The 25,868-nt window shown below is 39.2% G+C and overlaps 1 long non-coding RNA gene across 1 annotated transcript in view; it reads left to right on the forward strand.

Annotated features, from left to right (window-relative positions):
- The first annotated feature begins 1,685 nt into the window (after window positions 1-1,685).
- Window positions 1,686-25,868, forward strand: part of LOC120530564 — a 41,884-nt gene continuing 17,701 nt past the window's right edge. The window contains exons 1-2 of the long non-coding RNA XR_005633990.1: window positions 1,686-1,774; window positions 3,188-3,404. This is a non-coding gene — a long non-coding RNA (uncharacterized LOC120530564). The remainder of the gene's footprint in view (window positions 1,775-3,187; window positions 3,405-25,868) is intronic.

The raw sequence follows: 25,868 nt of genomic DNA on the forward strand, positions 1-25,868 counted from the left end.
ACTTGATATATCTTCAAATTGCTTTAAATGTCATTAACTATAAGCTTCCTCAGTTTAGTCTGCAGTGGTGGCATTAATTTCCTTTAGAACATTGCTGGAAACTATAAATGTCCTGGGCATAATGTTAATTTTCCCTTTCATAACAGCTGTTCAAATCTTAAACTTCTAACTGTGGAGAAAATGTGTTTTTGGCATCCAAGTTCATCTAAATAAAGTTCCGTAAAAAGTAACAGGTGTGAGTTCATAAACTAAATTGTGTAACAGTGTGTTAGCTAGAGATTAGAAGACAAATAATTTCCTTTTTCTTCTCTCTACACTAAGTCAGGAACTCAAAATGAAGTTAAAATCACATTAAATTTAAATTGACTGCGGGTAAGATCCGTTTGCATCTCAAAGTAATTCTTCTACAGGAAAAAATTGTTACAGCCAATATTAATATATCCATTATGAACCATTTTGCTACAGTATATAACATTTTTCATTCATTTGTGAAAAACATAACATGTATATAGAATGTATTGCACATACTCATTTTCATTTTAGCTGTAGCATACTGAATGTTGATTTTCAAAAGCCAAAACTTGCTTTTATCAAAATGTGATCATAGTAATTCATATTATTTTATTGAGTACAGTTTCTGGTGTGTTTTGCTACTCTAGCAGATATATATATATATATATATATATATATATATATATATATATATATATATATATATATATATATATATATATATATATATATATACTAGTGTTTTTTATTCAGCCTTTCAGCTGTGGTTAATGCTAGCTAAGCACTATTTAAGATCTCAACAGGTCATTTCATTTTATTTGACATACATTTGCTTTTCTTTTTCACTGCACTACTTGCTATTATTGTTTAAGGCATTACTACTGATGAAGCTCAGATTGAATTAAGTTTGACTCACCATTCAAGTGAAACCGATTTCTTAGACGATGACATACAAAGCATGTATTGTTATTTATTGTTATGGATAATTTGCAAGCAGCTTCAATATATAGCCATACAGAGTATTAGATTTATGAAAAAATATTAGCTATAAATAATTTATAACTGCTTTGTTCTGCCTTTTAAGATTGTGTAAAATAATTTATCTGTGCAGTGTATTTTATGCTTTGTTAACCTTAAACAAAAAAAAAGAAAAGAAAAAAAACACTTGATGTTTAGGATCGGAAAAGTCTTGAACAAGACACAAACTTATTAATTACAGGTGTCCTAGATTGACCACAAAAGGAAATGGATCCCTAACCCAAACTAGAAATTACAAACAGTAAAGTCATTGTTTTTCAGAATGCTTGAAAGTTTCCCATATTCTACATTAAATCATGCATGTCTGTTTGTATTACAAAGGCAAAAGGCACAGGTTGCTAGCAGGAAAACAAAGAACTCAGAATTCCCACATTTATCCATGGAGCAAAAAAATCATTTTAATGAAAGTAATCATCAGAGGATTGTTGCTGTTTCTGCAATTGTATAGCCATTCAAAATGCAGAGAGGCGGGGTGGAAGTTTTGCTTTGACACAGATTCATTTAAAAAGAACATTTTTAACATTTATTAATGTTTATTGAAAAATGTGACGGAGTAATGGAAACAATGAAGTGGATCTAGTAGGTGAGAAAATTAGTCAAGCTTCATCTCTAAAATATTTCCCTTTCAGACCTGGAGTTAGACCAAGCTGAAATGAGAAGCTAGAGAAGAAGAAAAGTGAACTCTGAGTCCATCTGTCTGATGAAATAAACCATCTGTTAAAATGTAAGTGCCAAGCTTGTGTCTTAAACTGTTTCCAAATAAATGTAAAGTACATATGCATAGGAGGACACACTGAACAAATCACATCCATTTGCACTGAGACATTAATAAGCTTAGACTGGTCCAAAATGCTACTAAGCATGGAGGACAGCAATCTGTAGTAGATAAATGGTCAAATTGATTCATTATGACAGTTTGGTTGAAGTCGAATTTAATACAAAACATGACAAAAGTAAGTTAGTCTAATAGGTGGATGTTTTATGGGGTGTAGTGTTTTCTGGGCCAAATGAGAACTATTACTCCATTAAACTACCAAGAAAAAAGTGTTCACTGACATTTATAACAAAAAGTCTATTTTATTATAAAAGAGGCAAGAATAATGCTATACAAAGAAATAAAGCTTAACTATGCTGCTTCTGTACTTACTACTGTACCTGTAATTTAGATGAAAACTGTAAACTGTAACACAAAATTTTCCTTTTGCCTGTCAGAGTTTCTCTGAGCTATGACTTGTTAAAATTGTAATCCATGCCTCAGTTGAGACAATAGTATTAGATAGATAGATAGATAGATAGATAGATAGATGTCACCATAGGGAAATTTAACTTTTTGCAGTAGCTCTATAAATAAATAATTACATATATAGGTAGATAATTAAATACTGTGTGTCCCATAACTAAGCCTGACCTTTTACTCAGCTTGTTGATTCAATGGGCCTCTCTTGAAATGATGTTACCAGCCCTTCACACCACAGCATAGAAAATTGCACTGGCCATCACAGAGTTGTAGAAAGTGTGAAGGATGTCACTTCTCACATTAAAGGAACACTTTTTCCTGCTCTACCCTTTCTAATATAGTTTCAATGTGCTCTGAGACGAGTCCAACCTATACTATAGATAATTTGGAAAACATCTTTTAAAAATATTTCATAAATATATGTGAAATGTCAATAATATGCAAATGAGTTTATATCCAAGAAGATTACACATTCATGTTTCAAAACAATCTTCTATCTATCCCAATGACTTAGGTGACATTTTTCTCACACTAATTATAATGTGTGTCCCATATAATCAATAAAGTTGTTCCATACATATGTCTCTGTCCATATTGCTTTTTAAATTTGTGTTAAAGACTTTGTAATTAATGTTATTTTGTGTTATATAAGAAAAAAGTTCACTCTTCTGTAGCTAAAGTCTGTTTCTGCTCACTATGAATAACTATAGAACTACACACCAAACATACAAGCTTCATGAACTAGAGGCTTGCACATATTCCTTGACTTTCTGAAATCATTTTACATCAAGCTAGTTCACTATTGTTCTAAACTCCCAAATTTGGTCAATCCAAATATAATTTTAAAATTGCCTTAGTTAACAATTTAAGTTTTTTTGTTCCCATGCTCTCATTTCATAGAACTACCCAAAGCTGGCTACAACCTCCTACAATGAAAGCAAGGAGCTTATGAATGAAAAACCCATGAGAGCAAAAGCACCAGCTGTGAGGTGGAGAAAGTGAAGGGGATGGGAAAAAAAATGGTAATGAAACCAAATGATCGGATCGTACTGACATCTGGGGGCTGGTTGGATCGGCGGAAATGCATAACATCTGTTGTGCTCCCATTTGTTGAAAGGTAAGTAGTTTTCTGCCAGACATATCAACTATTACGCAAGTGTTTCAAATAAACACCAAAAAACACACACATCCACTTTAATAGCAGTATTAAAGAAAACTTGACCAGACTTAATTAAATACATGAATGAAAACTAATTTTCACCTTCCTGTAGACACCCTGGGGATGAGACTCAGTAGTTATATGATGAGTTTATCTGTCACCAGTGAGCAAGATTGCCATCTGTGCAAGAAATTTTAAAAAGAATATTGTCTCAAAAGATCAGCACTTTTACAAACTGTCTTGCAATAAAAACAATATGATTTCAGCATAAAAGTACTATTTTAATCTAATAATATTTTACCATTCAAAGTCAGATCACTGTAGACATTAAGAATTTAGCATAATATTCCTCACATGCAAGAAAATGTAATATGCTACCAATGCATACATTTTCTGTACTCTTTTTGTTTATACTTGCCCAAAACCGCTGCCTATAATGGATAACAATAGTAACTTTTGCTGATGTTCTGAAGTTTGATGTCTGGAATGCTCTTATCATATGTTGCCTAGTGTAAATTTCCCGAATAGGGTAACACAATGTTCAGATTGTCCCAGTGTTACACAATGTTGAGATTACCTCAGTACCTCACATTCCTAAAATGTATTTTGGAATTTGTATTTCTTAACCTTTCCAAGGTTGTGGGTTGTAATTGCCTATCTTAGAATCATTTCATGCCCAGCAGGAACCAGCCCAGAACAAGGTGGCAATTCATGCAAAAAACATAAATCATGAAGGTTTTGAACCATAACTGTTCTGAGTTATGAGATATCTTGAGAAACAATACATTTTATCAAATGATTAATAAATCTGTATCGATTTAATGTATTCCTCAAAGATAAACAATATTCATGGTCCAGATAAATATTCTGCTGTAGCTATGCTATTGCTCAGTTAATGCATGGTAGCCGAAAGTTACCATTGTAACCAACATCTTACTCAGAGGTTAAATATGGTTGTAATTAGGCTTTATTTTTAGTCTTCTGTTCCTTTTTCTGCTCTTGATGTATGAATACAGACTGTGAAAGGTACTAAATTTCTATTCGTTGTACAGTATTCGATTCAGTATATTTTTGTATAGCATTCCTCACTGTCCTTTGGCTGTATATAATAAATTCACAGAAAAAAACACAATCAGAAACTTTGTATTACTAATTACTGTACATAATGCACACACATAAAAATAGAAATTAGTTAAAACAAACAGTAACATAAAGCAACTTGAAACTAAATAACATGAAAGGATCCTTATTGTGGTATTGTGGACATCCATGCAGTCCCTGCAAGACCTCTTTTAGGCCTCTAGACTCAAAGAGCCCCCTGATCAGACTCACACAAAGCCAGCCATAAACATATATATATATATATATATATTTAAGTTCTGAAAACAGATAAATGCGTCTTTTAAGGTTAAACAAAACACCGAGGAACACTATGTGATACTTCATAACATTACAGGTAACAGGGAGAATGATGGGTGGGCACGGTAATACTTGAGATCTGCAAAAGTATGTGAGTAGACAACACAGAGTTACATCATGATAAGAAAAAGAAAATAACTAAGTACAGCTCAAAATTATAAACAAATGTTAATCAAAATTATTAATGTGTTATAAATATAGACAAATGGTACAAATAAATGAATAATGCCTTTGTGAAACAGGGAAGCCCTAGCATCACAAATTTACAGCTCTGAGAATCTTAAGTTGCTTTAAATTAGGTATCAGCAACACACTTGTAGCATTATAAAAATTTGTTTATGTCCTACATAAGATCATAAAGCTTTTTGAAAACTTAAGCACAGAATGTTTGGTGGAAAGTCATTTGCACAGACATTACATATAGGCCAAATTCTTGTATCACAATCCAATTCAAAACAAACCCACAGTTTCCATGATATGGTGGAATCGGCATTTTGAGAACTTACTGTATTACTGAGCATACATTTTTTGAAAAGTTTGAATGATATTGCTCAACAGGTTATTTTTTGTTTAATAAGAGGCAGGGAAAATAAATAAAAAAATATTTATTCCGTAGTACAGAGTTACAGTGAAATTCTTGCTTACTTGTCTAACAAACATGCAACATCTCACCAATGTCCAGTGCCAGAAACAGCTAATAAATTAGTTAGATATGTAGTTAACCTTAAAACCTGGACTCTTCTCTTCCCAATTGTGATTTGTTCAAAAAGTAACCTGAGATCTCAGAGATACTGGGCAAGTATTGTAATAAATACTAATAAGTACTAATGTAAGTTCAAGGAGGGGAAATGACCATGCTTAGTGTATGTTACAAAAAAAGATCACTTAATGTGTTATTTATGTTTGTTAGATGATAGAAAGCTTGTCCCAATATCAAATGCAGATAATTCCTTAAAGCTGTTTCTCCAGTTAGATGCTGTCGTTGTTTACTTCAGATTTCCACAGAACTTTGTGTTAAGAAGAGTTTCCTGGCTTCTGTCTTGAATGCACTTACTCTTACTTTCCACAGATGTCCTTAAGCAAGTGATTCAGTATGTGAGAGAAATCTGCTGGATCAACTTTATTTATGTATTTGAGAATTGAAAAATATGTGCCTGTATTTATCAAGCATCTCAGAGTGGAGAAAAAGGCCCAAAATGGTTTCTCAAAGTGATGCAAATTAGGAGTAGGATTTAAACCATTTTAGCAGTTTTCCTCCTAACTTCACCAGGATTTTGGAGAGCTTGGGAGCTGTCCATACTCGCTAGGAGCTGCCAGAAGATTGCGTTCAGGCAGAGATTGTCAGTTGGAATATTTTTGAAACTCTGAACTACAATAAACTACAATAAAAAAAGATATTGATTTGTCATAAATGGAGTAAAACTCATAACAAATGTATGTTACGTGATTGCGCCATATGCATGGAGAAGCTGTGCAACACATGAGGTGTCATGCAAATTCATACATTTCCCCATCACTCCATGTGAGGCAGTGTTAAAGCAAACTACATTTATCCAAATTGGCACACACATAAAGATCAGCTGAACACACACATGTGAATTACTAGTGATATCACAGTATCAACATGAAGGTGGTCATGGATGCAATCTGTATTGTAGTAGTCAGCATATTAACCTGAAGATGGATGATTAATAGTGAAATGTGAGAAAGGTATGTAGCTTTGCATTCCACAAAAATCCAGAAAGATTCACGTTATAGTTTACAAGCCTGGGAAAGTTTAAGAAAATAGGAACATACTTCCTGGTCATGCAGGGGGGAAATCATGATGATTTGAAACACTGGAAGAATGAACCAGACTTTAGCTAATTTCAGTATAACTGTTACTTTTACAAAGCATTTCCCATGGCCATAACGGTGGGAAAGCTATGGATCATTCAGTTTTAAATAAACATACCCCTTTTCGGCTTAACTCTCGTTCAGTGTGTATGTATCTCAGTCTTTCCATCTTGGTGCTTGTTACAGTATTATTTTTGATACTGTGGTGAAGTGGCAACTTTCATGAATTGAGGCCAAATCTATAGCAAAAAAAGGTGAGAGGCCTCCAAAAGCTTTAACAAGCCAGGCCAGGCCTGCTACTCCTCTCTGGATTAGGCCTCACCTCAAATGGGCTAAACATCTAATCCTGCAGACCTGGTTCAGGCTTTGCAGGCCAAAAAAGGGATTTAAGCCTCAAAGGTAGCTTAAATGTCCCAAAATATCCAAGTGCATTCCATGAGAACAAGAACCTGTAAAACCTTGGCTTGGAAATGTAGTCTTTGAAAAGGGTCTTTATAAAATGTAGGTCTTTATTTAGCCAAAGAAAAAAAAATTACAAAAGCTCAAAAAGGAACAAAGAAAAGTTGCCTAAAAGGCAATTCTCAGATAACAATTACCCAATATATGATTGGGATATTATAAACCAAAGACAAAGCAGAAAAATAAATCCAGAAACAACAAACAGCATTTACAATTCCAAAAGACTTCAATGCATTGTGTCTGAGATTTCTCTGGCTTTGACCTAAATAGCCACAGGGAGGGATCAGGTGTGGTGATGACAAGGTGGTCTCGCTTCTTGGGGCTCCACCCTCAAGGAACAGGGAACATAAATAAACTTAAAAGGCACCGTACATAATTAACCCAAAATAATCAAAATAGATATAATTAACATAAACATATGGAAATACAAAGGCAACAAAAATGGCAATAAAACATCTAAAAATATGTTAACACATAACACCATCAATTATGTGCAGCTTTGCTCATTATCTTACTTTATTATATTTTCCTTATTCTTCTTTTAATATTATTATTATTTCTATTATTACTATCTTTGTGGTGATACCTTAGTGTTAGTATAAGAAAACTACAAAGCATAATCATGATTTCCAAGGTAATTTAAAAAAATGTCATTAAAAGTATCACTTTGCATCTCAGCGGGGCATGAAATCATGATGTCATTCTTTCTCAAACATGACCTCGTACTCCTAGCTGGGTGTAAGAGTAGGAAACTTTATAAATACTTCTCATGTACCTACACTGAGGTAGGAAAAATGCCTAACCCATTTGGACTTTTAGTGCAATTGCTAGGCGTAAATATGAACAATGGATTAGATATCAATGTAGTCTGTTCAGGACTAAAAGGTTTAATTATCTTATACTATGTGTTTTACTTTTGTAATTAATTTAGAATACTTTACAAACATCTGTTTTTGTTATGAATCTTTTTTTTCTGTTGATTAATTTCAAAAAATCCAAATTAAATCCACTGTGATTCAAAGTCAAAACAATAAAATTTCAAAACTACAAATAAAAAACCAAAACAAGAAAACATGCCCATTACTTCAGAGGCAGACTTACTTAGGTTACTTTTCTGTGCTTTGCAAGTCTTTTTTTGCAGTGTGGTCACCAAGAGTCAGTTCTCCTCATTTATACTCTCTAGCAAATTATAAAGTAATGTTACCTGTTGAAGTCTGGTAATAGAATACATTTTAAATTATCTGATATCTTTTGCCCTATGTGTACCAACAGCGCCTTCTCTTGGTATCCCTGTGTGTCTGAACTAGAACGCCGTCTGTTGAACAAATTCCTGTAAAGCCTCCCGGCCACTTTTATACTTCCTGTCTTTGAAAGTGACTCTCTGGGTGGCTCCTTCACCTTTACGCTGCCTTGTGTTCCTCACATTCACACTTTCTCTTATGATTGCATCACCAAAGCCAAACTGACCAATCACACCAAAGCCAAACTGACCAATCAGATTGCTCTGTGGGGCTGGCAACACATCCAAACCTTAGTGTTTTAATATAGAATAGTATAACTTCTATTAACTTCCATTCAAAGATTTTAACAAAATAAACCAATATTTTGGTGTTCTTTTTAACTGTTTGCGTATATTGTCTGGAGGATGTAAATGTCATGTCAGCAAAAGAGTCAGCTGTTATTATAAGTGACACAAAATCCTTGAATGGACAGTATTTCAGTATCATTTAGGTAACAAAATATGGAAAATATTCAAGAAGTGAACATATTAAGGTTATATTGCCTGCATCAATAAACTAAAAATATAAAACAACTAAAATACTTACTTGCAACACATGATATATATTTTTTTTTCATATATATCTGTTTTAAAATGAGTACACTTTTATTGCCCTTTCATTTATACTGGATTATGTGAGCTTGAAAATAGATGGATCGGTGAATAGATTTAGAATTATAAACACAGCAACAGCATAGTTTTTCCAGAGAAAATATTTCAGCCATCTTGTATTTGAATATCACCACCTGAGAAGAGTGGAGAACTGGCTCAGTGGCATCCTAAGTTTCTACCCCCTTTTAATACTGATTCTCCTAGCATGCATTGGAAGAGGAGCTGTATGGAGCTGTGATTCTCTATACCTACAGTATACTGTATATATAAAAGTTAATGTATGTGTGTATGTGTGCATATATATGTATGTTCCAGCATCACTTCCAAATGGCTGGAGCCATTTTCAGGAAACTTGGTACATATGTTTCTCATTGGTCAACTAAAAATACTGTAGGGTGAAATCAGCCCTAACTCACCCCCTTCTGGGTAGGGCTGGGGGTGATCTTGCGGTCTTGTATGCATCTTATCATCTAGGTGACACTCGGAACGACCACCTGTGGGCGAACTGGAGGTGACTGCCAGCATTCTTTATGTGTGGGCACCACCACGCCCCTGTTGGTTTTGAAATTAAATAGAGTTGGCTGGTTCCAAGCGTCAACTGGATGATAACATACATACAAGACCACAAGACAAGCATATTAGTGAGTCTTCATTGTTTGTTAACTTATTTTTATTTTTAAAGTTGTGGTTTTTTTTTATTATATTTTTCTCAAACAATTAAAACACTTTCTTTTCCTCCTGGGCAACGCCGGGTATTTCAGCTATATTAGCTAGTAATTCAAATAAAACAGAGTCATTAAGAGGGGCAGAATATACTACTTGCAAAGTCAAACAGCATGCTGATTCCCTTGAAGGACTATAATTTTTTCTGTTTGCCATAAAAAACTTAAGATAATTTGGACTATAAGAAATCAGTAGTAGCTTAATGATTACAAATATGATGCAAGAAAGGTGCTATATTGCGCCGGACCCGACAGATTGACACGGGAGGCACGTGTAAAATAAAACAAATATTTATTTTTCTTCACCTGTGGGACACCTCTTCCCCTTGAACCCCACAGGCAATACACAGTCCCAATCAGCGCACTAAGTAGCACAAAGCACTCCTTTCTCCTACCACCACTCTTCCCAGGCAACCTCGTCCTCCTCCTCCCGACTCTGTCTGCTGAGTGGTAGTCGCTGACTCCCTTTATTGGGTACCCGGAAGTGCTCCAGGTGCTTGATTGCTGACATCCGGCTGCACTTCTGGGTGTGGCGAAACCAGTTCTTAAAAGGGGCCAGCAGCTCCTGCTCCAGCACCCCAACAGAGCTGCACAGAACTCTAACCCCCATTGAGCCCTGTGGGAGGATGAGGCACTGCTGCAACCCGGGGGGGCAGCCATCCAGCGTCCAGGGGGAGGTATTGCATTGTCCAGGGCTGCTCCCCCTGAATAAATAGTGAAGGGGTGGCCGTCCGCCACAAGGAATAAATGTTTTTTGTGTGAAATGCTTTTTTTATTATGAAGAAAAACAATATCCATTGTATACTCTAAACAAACAATAACACTGTCTTTGAAAGTTTTTCTAAGACATCCTTAGAAATTTTTTTTTAATTTATGCTAAACTTCAGCATTTGAAATAAAAATCTGTGAATGATTAAATGAGACCCAATGTATTGGAAAGGGAGGGAACCAAAAAATAACAAAACTGGATTACTAGAAAATATTTTTGACTCTATAGCTCAACAAGGACACAAATCAAGGAAATTAGCCAGAAGTTCACTGTAACTGTTTTCACAATTATTATTATTTGTTCTACATTACATTTAATGTTGATAAGAAGCACACGTGTTGTGTTATTTTGACTAGGAGCTGTTTTTGTTTACTTAATGAAATATGAAATTTAAAAAGATGTACCACACAACATTCTCATTCATTCTGCTTTGTTGATATTGCGGCCACTCATTCTTTCAAAAGTGGCAAAGCAGAGTTAAAATATACTGAGACTGAAACACAAACAATAAGATCAATTTGAGAAAATGGATAGATGGACAGAACAAAGCATTTTTCTGACATGTTTTTATGAGAAAATTATAAATATCAATTTCTGTGAATAACATTTTTATATTCCCTTTGCTGAATATCCTCCCTTTTCATATTGCCCCATGTGGGAAATCTAAATCAGCTCCTAGTATATTATGCATAGTTCTTAAAACACAAAGGAACTATATAATTAAATGCATTGTTTATATATATATACTGTATATGCAGATGCATGCTGCTATTTCTATAATTGTAAAATAGTTTCATGTTCATATTTCAAATTTCATATATATACGTAATACTACACATGCTCAAAATGTTCCTTTTCTTAAGTTCAAATGTAAATGAAACATTTTTCACAGAAACATGATTGCATTCACATGTAGCAAACTTGAAATTGGCTTTCTACAGTTCCTGTTACTAAAACAAATCCTAAATAAGACATTCACTTAACTTACTTTTTTTCATGAAAATATGTGACCCAACTGCATTAACTCCAGCTCCCACTTGACCAATCACTGGGACATACGGCAACGCTAAATCAACATGCAGCTCTGTAATATGCAGCACCTGTTACTCAGTATACAGCAGGTATATATCAAATGCAGATGGTACTGCAATACGTCAGGGCTAGTCGAGTCCAAGAATGTGGAAACAGTCCTGGGACTTCTGTCTGAGCTCTCCATGAAGAAGTGTTTTTTGTCAAACTATTCTATTGATATTCCAGAAATAATATATAAACAAAACACCTACGTGTACATTCTAAAGTGTATATAAGTTTGTAAATAAGGAAGGATGGGATTTAGCTGTTATCAACACTTAAACTTTTCTTATTTTGAAAATATAATGTACAGTTCAGTTTTAAGCCGTACAATCAAAAAATACAATACAATAATGTGGGGAGGTTGTGTCTTTTTTCGTGTTTGATTCAAATGCAATTTTAAAATCCTCCACCTGTGGTCTCGAATTGCAAATGACTAACAACTGAAGAAAAAGCAATTTCTGTTCTGTAGTTGGTGTGTAGGCCTTACTACCTTAGAAGAGTGGGAATTGTGCTGTGGGGATAAAAATCACAGGTCACTGAGAGGAACACTCACACACACAAACATATTTCATACAAGGGCAGCACAATGGGAGAGTCCTTACTGTGGCTGCCTCACAAATTCTGTGACATGTGTTTTGACCCTTTGAATGGTCATTGTTTGTGTAGGTTTTCTTCCGAGAAAAGATACATCGGTTAGGGTAAGTGAGTGTAAGTGGGCCCTGCAGTGCACGGCCCAGAGCTGGTTTTTGTTTTGTACCCATTGCTGCAGTCTCACAAAACTTTATACTAAAACACTTTTTGGTCTGGTGTATTGCCAATCAATGTAAACATAGTTATATTATGTGGGTGTAATGATGATTTGTACTCTTATTTTGCTTCACAGTGATACTGCTTCTAGAAGTTAATGGTTAGTAATAGTCAACAGAAGACATAGCATACCTGGCACATACTTGGTACTTCCCTCTGCAGAATACTTTATTAATATTGTAACAACCCGGCAGCAAGCGCTGGCGGAGTGACGCCTCATGGGTAATTTATGTAAATAGTTTGCGGGGAAATTATGGGTAATTTATAAAAAGCTTATTGTATGTCGGAATTTACGTATTGTCATTTGTGTTGTAAATAATGGTGTGTTTGTATTTAATTGGTTGGGTGGGTTTGGGTTATCGCCGTCCGGGGGTTATTTATTTTGTAAAAAGTACCAATTTATTGAAATGTGTCTTCGTGCTTGACCTTGGCAATGGCCGCGCAATAATGTTGAGCTTTTGTTTCTGACTATCTTCTGTAATAAAAAGATACAACAGGACAGAGCTGTTTATTTGCTAAGATGTTATCTAAGCAAACTACCGAGACACTCGGAGTCGTGCGGTGTATGGGGCACGAGTGTTCTCTTTCTTAAAGAGCTGGGTGCAGTTGCGTGCATGACGCTGGCAAGCCGCTAGCCGACAGCTTCGGAGAGGTGCACGGCAGAGTTCGGCTCGAAATCTTAAAAGACTCCTCCACGGGTCGCTACATTGGTGTCAGAAGTGGGAGACCAGGCTGTTAAGAAGACGCCGTCATGGAACAGAGTCTTGAAGAAATAGAGCGTGCCATCTCGAAAATAGCGTTATGTTGGAGCCTGATCAGCAGAACTGCACGGAGAAAAAGGACAAACTGGCCTGAGGGTGCCAGTATTCCCCGGACAGTGTTGCGATCTTCTAGGCACGGCCGGAATGAACCTGTAGCTGCCGCAACGACACCCCAAATCACCAGTCGGCCGGTCCTCCCCACACGGTCACCCGCTAAGCTGCCACGATACAGCGGGTTGACGCCCCTAGAGCCATACCTTGCACAAGTGGATCTGGCTGCTCTTCACAATGGTTGGAGCTGCGAGGAAGCTGCAACACACTTGGCCCTTGCCTTGGAGGGTCCCGCACTTCAGGTACTCATCGACCTGCCGCCTGAGGAGTGTCGTGATCTTCAGGCCCTCACCGATGCTCTCACCCGTCGCTTTGGACAGAGAACCTCAGCGGAACACAACAGGGAGGAGCTGACAAACCGACATCGGCGTGAAGGTGAGAGTGTGGGAGCATTTGCAGCTGACATCAGGGTCTATGTACGGAAAGGTTACCCTACTTTCTCGACAGCAGCAAGGGAAGAACTCAGTGTTCATGCTTTCCTGCGGGGCCTTACACCAGAGCGTCTCCGTCAGCACGCCTGTCTGCTGTCGCCCAGACATTTGAGTGAGGCACTACGGGTGGCTGAACGGGCTGAAGAGGTACTACAGCTTGGGTCTCCGCACGTCAATCATCACGCCCAAGCCGCTAACGAGCAGTTGAGCGAGTGGTAGAAAGGGACCAACCTGAGGGTGTGGAGGTCAGTCGCGCCCAGCCATCATCATCCCTCCGCAATGACTGCCCTAAAGTGGGCGCTGTGGGTTTTCAGGTGGACTGTACCTAGACTGCATTATAGACGGACGGCCATGCAGTGCCTTAGTGGACACGGGTCCACTATTTGTCTATTACAGAGAGGAGTGTTGCCCGAAACAGCTGGTCCTCTTCCAAAAGACTGGACTCCTTCTAACATCGAACTGCGCGCGGTTACGGGTGAACGGACAAAAATGCCCGGAAAGAAACTATTGACTGTAGTAGTAGGGACGAGCCAGACCAGCCACGAATTCTGGCTCATGGACATTAAAGACAAATGCATAATTGGGTTAGACTTGCTGGCCCACTGGGGAGCATGTGTTGATGTGTCCAGGGCCATCCTCCGCGTAGGTAATGAGACTGTGTCGCTCCAATCGGGCTGGAATCATCCTGGAAGGGCTGTTAGCTTGGATTTGCCTGGACACCACGGCTCACCGGCTCCCGACCGTTGTTCGGAAGATGCAGGGACTGAAGAAGACCCCCAGGAGAGTATTGCAGCTCAGACCAGTGCTCCCCAACGGTTTTCCTCACACGACCACCCATCCACTGAGACGGTTGCTGCTGTGGAAGAATTGGGCCATCGAAGTGGTGAACAGCTGAGCACGCCACAGCAGGAGCAACTCCAGAAAGTATTGAACGACTTTGTGGACATTTTGCGGCTCGAGAAGAGGACTGCACCAGAACCTCGTTAGTCAAACACCACATTGACACTGGCCACGCCGCCCCCATTCGGTTGCGCCCCCACAGATTGCCTCTTGCAAAACGCCAAGCTGCCGAAGAATTGATTCGCGAGATGGTAACCAACGACATCATTGAGCCTTCTGACAGTCCTGGGCCGCACCCATGGTCATGGTGCGGAAGAAAACGGGGGGTTGGCGCCCTTGTGTGGACTTTCGTAAATTAAATGCAGTCACTCGAAAAGACTCTTACCCATTGCCTCGCATCGATGATGCATTGGACTATGTGGCTGGATCCCGTTGGTTCAGCACTTTGGACTTGCGCAGTGGATATTGGCAGGTAGAACTGGCAGCAGAGGACCGACCCAAAACTGCATTCACCATCGGACAAGGGCTGTGGCAGTTTAAGGTAATGCCGTTTGGACTTTGTAATGCGCCGCCACGCTTTGAAAGACTAATGGAGCGGGTCCTAAAAGACATTCCCCGAACCCGTTGTGTGGTCTATTTAGATGACCTGCTGATTCATGCCAGAGACTTTGACCAGGCGGTGCACAATTTAAGGGAGGTCCTGACCGCCATTCGTAGCGCCGGGTTGCGGTTAAACCCTGAGAAATGCAATCTTCTCGCCGACAGACTCAGTTTCTAGGGCACGTAATCAGCGAGTGGGGTGGCTACAGACCCGCGAAGGTGACTGCCGTGAGCAACTGGCCCCACCAGCCAATATCACTGAACTGCGGAGCTTTTGGGTTTAGCCTCCTACTACCAAGATTCAGAAAAACTTTGCGACCATTGCCAGCCCTTTGCACCGACTAACGAGTAAGGGCCAACAGTTTGGGTGGACGGAGGATTGCACAGCCGCCTTCCAACAGTTAAAGGCTGCCCTCGTCAGCGCGCCGGTCCTGGCGTACCCTGACCCCAACCAACCTTTTGTGGTGGACACTGACGCTAGCAATGTGGGGATTGGGGCCGTGCTCTCACAGAAGGGGGAGGCTGGAGAAAGAGTGATAGCTTATTACAGCTGCAGCCTCAGTCGACGGAGAGGAATTACTGTGTCACTCGGCGGGAACTGTTGGCAGTGATCCTAGCGGCACGGCACTTTCGGCCCTACCTATTGGGCACTAGGTTCACACTGCGGACTGACCATGCTAGCCTCACCTGGATGTTGAATTTCAGGCAACCAGAGGGCCAGGTGGCAAGGTGGATGGAGATTCTACAAGAATATGACTTTGAGATACAGCACCGACCGGGACGGCAGCATGCCAACGCTGATGCCCTCTCCAGGCGTCCATGCCTCAGCAATGAATGTCGATATTGCCCGACAGGAAGAAAGGGGGCTGGGGCCATCGTCCGCATCCGCAAGGATAGATGACACTGTTGGAGTAGGGGAGCCGTACACTATTGACCAATTGAGGCAGTTACAGGCGAACGATCAAGCACTAGAAAAGGTAAAGGGCTGGTTGGAGACACAAGAACGTCCCGACTGGCAAACCGTGTCGTCACAGGGGCCTGAACTCAAAATACTCCACTCTCAGTTGGGCAACTTGGAGTTGCACGATGGCGTAATCTACAGGCGGTGGCACGCACCCGGGGGAGGAATTGACCGGCTACAACTACTGGTTCCCCAGGCTTTGCGCCGAGGTCCTCCGATGGGTCCACGGAGCGGCTGGATCCGGACATTACGGAACGCTAAGACAGTGCGCCGACTACGGCAGCGGTTTTATTGGCCCGGTGTCGGCAAGACGCAGAGCTACACGCCCACTGCTGTGACGTCTGCACTGCACAAAAGGACCTGGTCAACGTTCTCACGCGCCATTGCAACGATACCTGGTCGGGCACCCATGGAGAGAATTGGCGTGGACATACTGGGTCCTTTTCCTGTAACGGAAGCCGGAAATCGCTACGCTTTGGTAGCAATGGACTACTTTACCAAATGGCCAGAGGCGTATGCAGTTCGGATCAGAGTGCCCCACAGCTGCCCAAAACTCGTGGATGAAATGTTCACTCGATTTGGAGTTCGGACGAGCTCCACAGCGATCAGGGCGGAACTTTGAGAGCCGTTTGTTCAGAGAGGTGTGTCAGCGACTGGGGTGAAAAGACCGGACCACCCCTTCACCCACAAAGTGATGGATTGGTCGAGCGATTTAATCGCACCCTGGCCACTCAACTGGCAATTCTGACCAGTCAACACCAGCGGGACTGGGACCAACATCTGCCTTTGGTCCTATGGGCATATCGGACAGCAGTGCAGGAGTCGAGCCAATGCACGCCAGCGGGGCTGATGTTTGGAAGGGAACTTCGCACGCCGGTGGATTTAGTGTTTGGCTCACCCCCTGAGCCTGAGATTATTGGTGGGCCCGAAATGGATTATTTTAGACGGCTAAAAGAGCGGCTGGACACCGTTCATCGACTGGCCAGGGAGGCCCTGGAGGGAGCTGGAGCACGCCAAAACGGGCTTATGACTCGCGGGCTCATGGCCCGGCGCTGAAGCCAGGGGACAAAGTGTGGGTATTTTGCCCGCAACGGAAACGGGGATTGTCCCCAAAACTAGCCCACCATTGGCAAGGACCGGGAGAAATATTGGACAAAATATCGGAGGTAGTTTTCCGAGTCCGAATGCCTGGACGAGGCAGACGGGTGGTGCTGCACAAGGACCGTTTAGCACCATACCACCCACTGGCCCCAGAGCAACAACAACTCGAAAATATAAGCGGTTCTCCAACCTCCACCCCCGGCACCGAGTCAGACAGTGACAGGACTGAGCCCGACACCAGTGATGGCACCTCCGGCAGGACAAAGCGTGTCCGTCGACGGCCAGGACATTTACGTGATTTTATCTGTGATGAGTAGGGTTGTGGGGACACTAACCCTCTTAGGAGGGGGCTGTGTAACAACCCGGCAGCAAGCGCTGGCGGAGTGACGCCTCATGGGTAATTTATGTAAATAGTTTGCGGGGAAATTATGGGTAATTTATAAAAAGCTTATTGTATGTCGGAATTTACGTATTGTCATTTGTGTTGTAAATAATGGTGTGTTTGTATTTAATTGGTTGGGTGGGTTTGGGTTATCGCCGTCCGGGGGTTATTTATTTTGTAAAAAGTACCAATTTATTGAAATGTGTCTTCGTGCTTGACCTTGGCAATGGCCGCGCAATAATGTTGAGCTTTTGTTTCTGACTATCTTCTGTAATAAAAGATACAACAGGACAGAGCTGTTTATTTGCTAAGATGTTATCTAAGCAAACTACCGAGACACTCGGAGTCGTGCGGTGTATGGGGCACGAGTGTTCTCTTTCTTAAAGAGCTGGGTGCAGTTGCGTGCATGACGCTGGCAAGCCGCTAGCCGACAGCTTCGGAGAGGTGCACGGCAGAGTTCGGCTCGAAATCTTAAAAGACTCCTCCACGGGTCGCTACAATATTTTATTATTATTATTATTTTACAGTAAATGTTATGAGAAATATTTTCAGTTTTACAATAGCAACTCCATACATACAATGAAATTCATTCTTTTTTTTTTACTTACAATGTAGAGAAACCTTGAAGAGTTTTTCTAAAGTATTGCCTTAACTGAATTCAATTCATTTTAAAGCACACTTCCTCACATACTGCAGATTGAACATGCTTGGTGGTGTTTTTGGCATGAAACGCTGCCAGATGGGATGGAGCTAATCCACGAAAACATGCACAGTGTGTGTTAGTGACTGACAGAGAGAGAGATGGTCAATCCCTTAAAGGGTTCAACTAATGAGACCTGTTCCTCTGCTTAAATCCAGTAGCCTGGGTATGTGATAGCCGATGCGCCTTGGGAAGGAGCCTGGCTTGAATACGTTCACATAGTTGGAGAAAGTGAAATATGAATATGCCGGCAGGGAACAAGGAGACCTTTGGAGATTCATGAAAGGAGCCATGGGAGATGGGAGCAGCAGCAGCATTGAAGAGTGAGTGAGGAAGGAGACAGCCTCCAGTAAATCTCACGTGAGGGAGCGAGAGTGATTTACTGCATTTCTCAATGTACCAGGATGATAAAATGTCAGCCAAATAATGCTATGAAACAAAATCACAGAAAACAATGATCTAACAACATATTGTAGTACAGTACAAAAACCACCCACTCAATACTGAAAGATGAAATGCAAATTAATATTCAGAAATTTCCAAATTTTGTTTAATGGGCAAAGTAGTCATTTTTATTGTACATATTTAACTGATGTGATTCGTAATAATGATGATGATGAATCCAAAACAGCAAAACATACAAGTTCACACATCCCTTAAATTTGTGTCAAAAAAGTAACCCTATTGTCACTTGAAAAGGGGTTTTAACTTTGAAGTACCAAGATGGAACTGAAACAATCAGGATACATATGTGCACACACAAAAAAATGTACAGTATGCCTAGGACACTGCATGGTCAATGGGCCTGCCCAAGTAACCCTGAAACGGGCAACATGGACAAAGACAATTTTTACATATTCCAAAAAAAAGCATTATTCTATTTAAGAAATTGCATTGAGCATATCATAGAAAGTTCAAAAAATGTTAATATGGGGACAAAGTTGACATGGCTGTAAAAATTTTAACTATGTTCAAACACTGAGTTTACTACTTAATTCATTTTTGCACATAAGCACCATCTGTTTGGAGATAGGGAGGGAGGGGTAGTGTTCTATTTCCCCTGAAAGCAGAGACACAACTGAGCATGCTATATATTACCTACAACTTTAGTATAATTTACTGTATAACACTGTCACGCAATGCACTAAAAATACCAAACACAATGTTAAAGCACCAAAAAGCAATGTATACAAAGAAATATTTGTTATAAGCTGCTGTCAAAAATCTATTTAGTAATACCTCATCTAAGAAAGCAAGGATGTTCTGGGATTTTAGTTTGTTATAAGAAAATTTATTATCAAAGGTCTGCGGTGGGCTGGTGCCCTGCCCGGGGTTTGTTTCCTGCCTTGCGCCCTGTGTTGGCTGAGATTGGCTCCAGCAGACCCCCATGACCCTGTTGTTAGGATATAGCGGGTTGGATAATGGATGGAAGGATTATCAAAGGTAGATTTAACATAGGATAAATATGGATGCAAATTGTAATAACAAGAGTGGAATGGTAGTTTGGATGGGTATTGCTGCTCTTATGCCCATCTGCTGTCTCCATACATGTGCGTGGAAACTTGTGGCTTCTTCCATACAGCTTCACTCATTCTCATCTGCCTTGTTCAGTGCAAAACATTCACACTACCAGCTCTTCCTCATGCCACATTTTAGGGTAGAGACAACACCATCTATTTCACTTTTCCCAAATCACTGAGACAATCCATACCAGGATCCACAAGGATATTTTCCGGGCCACACACCAAGACTACTGGATTTTAAAAATAAAGAAGCATTCCCTGAGTGCTTGCTGGGAAGTGCTGTCTATCTAAACATTCTTTTCCACTCTCTGCACCGGCTCCTTTCATAAACTCATGCTAATCATTTGATTTTCTTCCTCTTCCACTTCTGAATTAGTGTTAATCCTCTTGACTTTATATAATTATTCATTTTGCAACTGAAAATGAAATGAACTGTACTGTCATTATAATAAGGTTTGGTGGTTTCTCAAGCATAAGGTTAATTGGAACATATTTAGCTTTAACTTTTTAAATTGGTTATCTAAGCAGAGGAAAATCTAATAAATTCATACTATTAAAATAAAGTTTTATACATGAATTATTTTCCTTTGCATTTTCAAGTGGATTATACTGTAGAACAACAGCTACCCAGAATAATACACAATACTTTCAGATAATCTCTGATATGCTAAAAGTGGCTGATACTTCTAATTTATTGATCCCAAACTATTGAATGAACCTCCAATGACTTTTCGCACTACAAACATCAGGACAGAACTCCTGTTAGCTATCCTTATGTGTCTGCTCCCTGGTGCCTTTAGTTGTTGTTTAAGGGCCAGGTCTGAAAAGCAGTTTTCCAACTATCTGCTTTGTTAGAGGAACAGGACCATTACATGCCTTCCCTTTTTGGAGCAGCCAGTGAGTTTAAGTATTTCTGGCATTTCCTTGCTGGCCTCAGTATTTCTTTAGTCAAAGGGCCAGGCACCACTTCTCTCTGCTGGGTCACTTACCTCCAGGCTGAACCTCTCTCTTATTCATGCTGGAGCACCACTCTGTAACCGCCTTTACATTACCACACTGGCCTATGCAGGTCTGTCTTTACTATTGCCAGATTTTCTCTGACTCTTGTTCTCTAGCAGTCTTAGAGGTCAACTTTGGATTTCAGCCCTGCCTTATGCCATCCTGACGGTGCCTTTAACTCCTGGCAACCTCATGCCATTGGACATTTGTTTACAGTATGTTATAGCTTATTTATGATGTTTACTTCCTCCTGAACTTAAATTAATTTAACTGCATCAAGGCTATTTTGTTTTCAGATATAATTAAAATAAGAAAAGTACAAAATGACTTCTCCTTGTTCCAGCTCAAAAGAACTCTGTTAAGCAAATAAAGAATTGTATGTGGTTGAAAACTTCAAAGTTACAATTAAAGTGAGTCATTCCTTTTTAAACAAAATGATGAAGGGCTGAAACTTGAGCAACGCATGTTTTTCCAAAAGACGTTTTCTTCCTTTTGTGTTTGGAAAAAGTATTTTCACTCCTATTAAACATTTTATTCCAGATAATGCATACATTAATTATATTAAAAATATAGTCCATTCTATCCCAATTATACTTCACAGTTGTCAGTACACTGTAATTTATAATACATTTAGGTAATCAGTTGTACAATATGGGAACCCATTAAAGCCAAGAAAAAGCCTGCTTACTACATACTGGAAAACAGTAAGATATATTTTAAGTTAAAGATGAAAATATAAGATATGAATTGTTATTTTAAACTTTCAGAAATATAGTCATGAACTCCTTTGCCATGGAAAATATACAGAAAGAAAGTCCCTGAAATCAAAAGAAAAGGCACAATAAATCAAGCAAAAGTCTTTATTATATCAACTATAATAAAAAAAGTAATAATCTGCCAGTTGGGCTGTGCTTAAAAAGGTTTGGGTGTTCGCCTTTAAAATATTCAGATCTTTTGAGCCTTACTAGTTTTGACCCTGTCTGATTTTGTTGAATTTCTTCACCTCTGCCTCTTAACAAATAACACCAACTATCCAGCAGGCATAATGATTGACTCCACATTTCTGCTTTTTATTCCATCCTGTTATGAGTAGGGTTTCCACCTGAAGATTTTCTGGATTTTTTAAAATGTTGTTTTTTTTTTTTGGCTGGTCATCGCTAGATTAAAGGAAGCCATATTGTTACCTATCTATACATTTTTCAACTGGTTTGTATCCACAGCTTGTTTGTGTTTTTGTCTGTCTCTATGAGAGATCTGAATTTGCTGACTGGCACCTGTCCACTTTCTTTGCTTCCACACTTATATCTTGGGTGACAGTAGTCAAAATCTGTTAGGTGGCGGAGTGGCTTTCAGGCTGCTCTTTGCTTTGTCTTTTCATCTAAGCCCATGTAAGTCTGTGGTTGGTGAACACAACAAACCTGCAGCAGAAGCAACATCTTGCATATCTGCAGTATCAGCTAATCCCCGTCATTGGTAGCTGTAGATCTTGTATCCTTCTCCATCTGTACAGCTCCTGAAAACATCCAACCAGCTGCTGCCCATCTCCTTTTTTGACAGTGCAGCTGGCCAACTTTTTTGTCTCTACACGTGGAAAACCCATCTAGGTGTCAGTTAGCCTGTGCTTGCTTCCTGCTCTTTGTGAATAGCAGCCCACTGTCTATAGAGCTTGCCACTAAATCATGCAGTTTCCAACTTTGTTGACAGACATTTCATGAGTCTGATTCTGACATATTCAATAATTTGAAGTCTAATCCTTCCTGCTAGTAAAACACTCTAGTCTTAGTACATGGGTTTGTTCTTTTGAATGACTACCGATTCTCACTTTCTAGACCTATAATACCTATGTGTGTAATTTTCAGACAATCACTTTTGGAGCAAAAGAAACTTGAAGATTATGGTATTTTCAGAGAGACCTGCCTCTCATTTCTTGATCAAGAGTCCTGTGTTCAATACAAAAAGTAATTTCCATGAGGCCTTTAGGATTCCTATTTATAATGTGTGCTAATAATTCCGGAAGCATATATTAAACAATATTTTAGAAAAAAAATCATGTGTTTTGCACATTTTGAGCATATGGCTGGATAACTGACATGTCGATTATGTGACACAAGTAGTGTGACTTTGCTTTTCTTTCTTCCATGGCTGCTTTTTACATCATTTGCCATTGTACTGCACTGGTCACTATCAGCTTCTATTATAGCTTGAACATTTTTTTCTCCATTCTGCATATAAAGATGAGGTCAAAGCATTTTCTTACCCATCACTACAAATTGCATGGAGTATGTAACCTACAGTATAATAAATATATAATTTTTGGGTGCAATTTCCCTGTAAAGTTTATTAGTGTGATTGTCTCAGTCACAAAATGAAAAGAAAAAAGTGCTGTCACATTTTAGCTTGTTGTTTTATTTTATTACAAACTGCTTAGAGACAATGTTAAAAGAAACCTGGCCAATATTTCAAAACCACCTTCATTTTTTATCTTATGAACAATACTTTCTAGGTACAATAAAGGCGTATTCCTAAATTTACACCAGTTTTCTTTTTTTTTTCTTCAATAAATGTCCCTTTATAAGTCTGAGACAGTGCTAGAAACAGGACAATTCAATTAGATCTTCAGACAAGGAGTCATGGTCACCAAAAAACTCCTACCTAATATATGTAAAGCATTGTCTACCCAACTAAAAGTTGTAAATTACAATAATATATTACAATAAATTACAAGCTTCTGAATGAAGTGAGAATTATAACCCACCATTCATTACACCATGGGGGTTCTCATCTACTTACATTGGAAAATCTAATTTCACTATACAATAAGTAGTTCAATAGGTATGTAGGATCTAGCAGACCTTTACAAATTTTGCCCTCAACTAATTAGGCATGTGTAATCATTCTTAATATTTTGGATATTTCAGTATCTTTAAGTGATTGATTTATATTAAACCTTTTGTTTTCTCTGATCTCTAGATGGAAATTGGAAGGATTATTTGAACTGATTTTAATAAGCTGTATTTATGACTGATGTATAATTTATTCATTGTAATCAAATTGTTAAAACCACTAAAATAAAAATTGGAAAGATTTATTTTAAAGCAAATGCTGCATAACAGAACCGTAACGTCACTTTTCCTTGTTTTTGGCTCATATGCCTCATCTACTGTTTTTATACCGCAAATGTCTAAAAAAAAAGAAAAACAAGAAAAAGTAAAAAAAAAAAAGAAAAAACACATGGGGCTTTGATGTTTTGCACAGTTTCCATGGTTGAGAAACTTTACAGGGCAGATTTTCCAAAATTTTGTGAATTTGTCTAAATAGTGGAGTTGATGTGGAAGCCTTTGTAGGAAGCCTGCAGGTTTCTGTGAAACTAGTATGAGTTCCTATCTACACAAACTAGCTTCTAAATGAACACTACGGATATTACAGTTGTAAAATAACTGAAAAAAGCACAAAAATGCAGCAATTACATTTTAGCTGTAAAAACAAAAGAGATTGACATCCTTGTCCTGTTTTCCAAAATTAATTAGGTGACTTGGAAGACTTAAAGAAAATGTTCTAAATTACAGAGAAAAATATGGAAAACACACAGGGACACATGGAAATTTTGCTTTAAGATATTTAAGAAACAGAATGTCAAACTGTATAGTCTGGCATCTTTAAAACGTAAATCTAACAATCTGATCATTCTTACAGTGTACAGTGTACCAAAAAGGGACTATGTATATACATCTCTGACATCATTTGCCTATCTTGTGGTCATGTCCATTATACAACATGACCACAACCTGCTATGTCATGGACGCTATCATAAATCCTTGGAAACAATGACCCTGACCCGTGGGCACATATTTACTGTATTTTAAGGACAAACCATTGGAGCACTTGATAGCCAGATTCAGTCGATTTTGATTACTTTGACAACATTACAGTCATAAGCAAATGCCTAATCAATCTTTAATAAACATTATTTCTTAAATACTGAAATATTGAAAATACTGATATTAATATGGCTCCAAATCAGCTGTTAATATTCTATCCATGTCCTTCTTTAACATTGAAATGTTTTCATAAAGTACATAAGCTGTGGTGCACTAAAACACAGAGAAAAACTAAAATGTGCAAAGCTATTCAATGACAAGCAGTGGAACTGCATTTTTAAAAACACATTTACTATAAACCTATGGTAAAAGGAAACAAGAACACATATAAAGTGTTGAGGCACCCTCAGGCAAACCCACTCTGTTATGAAAAAAAATAACAAACACAATTATAGGTGTAACATGAGGAATGTCTTCTACAGACACAAGTCCAGCAGTAGAGAGAAAAAAACATGGTGGTGGTTCCAGTTATGAAGTCGGTGAGGTGGAAGGGGCAGGTCCAGAAACCCTGGAACCATAGGTGTTGTCATGTGCCAGTGAGATGTTAGTTTCTGGATCTGAAGAAGGAAGGAGAGGAGAAGCATTAGAGCACAGCACCACCCTGTGGCTCAGGGTGGAATTACAAGTTGATAAGCCCTGAAGTTGTTACCCAGGCACCTGTGTATGACACTATGCATGGTCATTGGCCGAATAGCACACAGTAATATAGGTTAGTGCTTCATATGTCCTACCCATAGCACAATGGACTCTCAAATTAGACTTGTACTTGTTTGCCCTACTTATGTACATAGGTGCCATTACTTCAGACTCTAATTACACCAAGCCTGGAGCTTCATCTGCTTATTTTTTTATAAAGATACTGTCATAGATGCCCAGGGACATTGCCCCGCCAGGACGCCAGAAGAAGCAGGGGGCCGGAAATGGAACAATACTTTCCCTGGAGTGCAAGAGGGCGGCCACTCTGGCATGCTTTGGAGTCACTGAGCTGCAAAGCTCAACCCTGTGCAAAGACGGAGTCACCACCAGGGGGTGCCCAGACGTTGTTGGAACCTTGGATGGCAGCACTTTCGCCACACCTGGAAGCGCTGCCAGAAGAAATCCCAGGGACACCTGGAGTGCTTCCGGGTGCTCTTCTGACACTTCCGCCACACCAGGAAG

The sequence above is a fragment of the Polypterus senegalus genome, chromosome 6 (genome assembly GCF_016835505.1).
Source record: "Polypterus senegalus isolate Bchr_013 chromosome 6, ASM1683550v1, whole genome shotgun sequence".
In the NCBI taxonomy this organism is placed as follows: Eukaryota; Metazoa; Chordata; class Cladistia; order Polypteriformes; family Polypteridae; genus Polypterus; species Polypterus senegalus.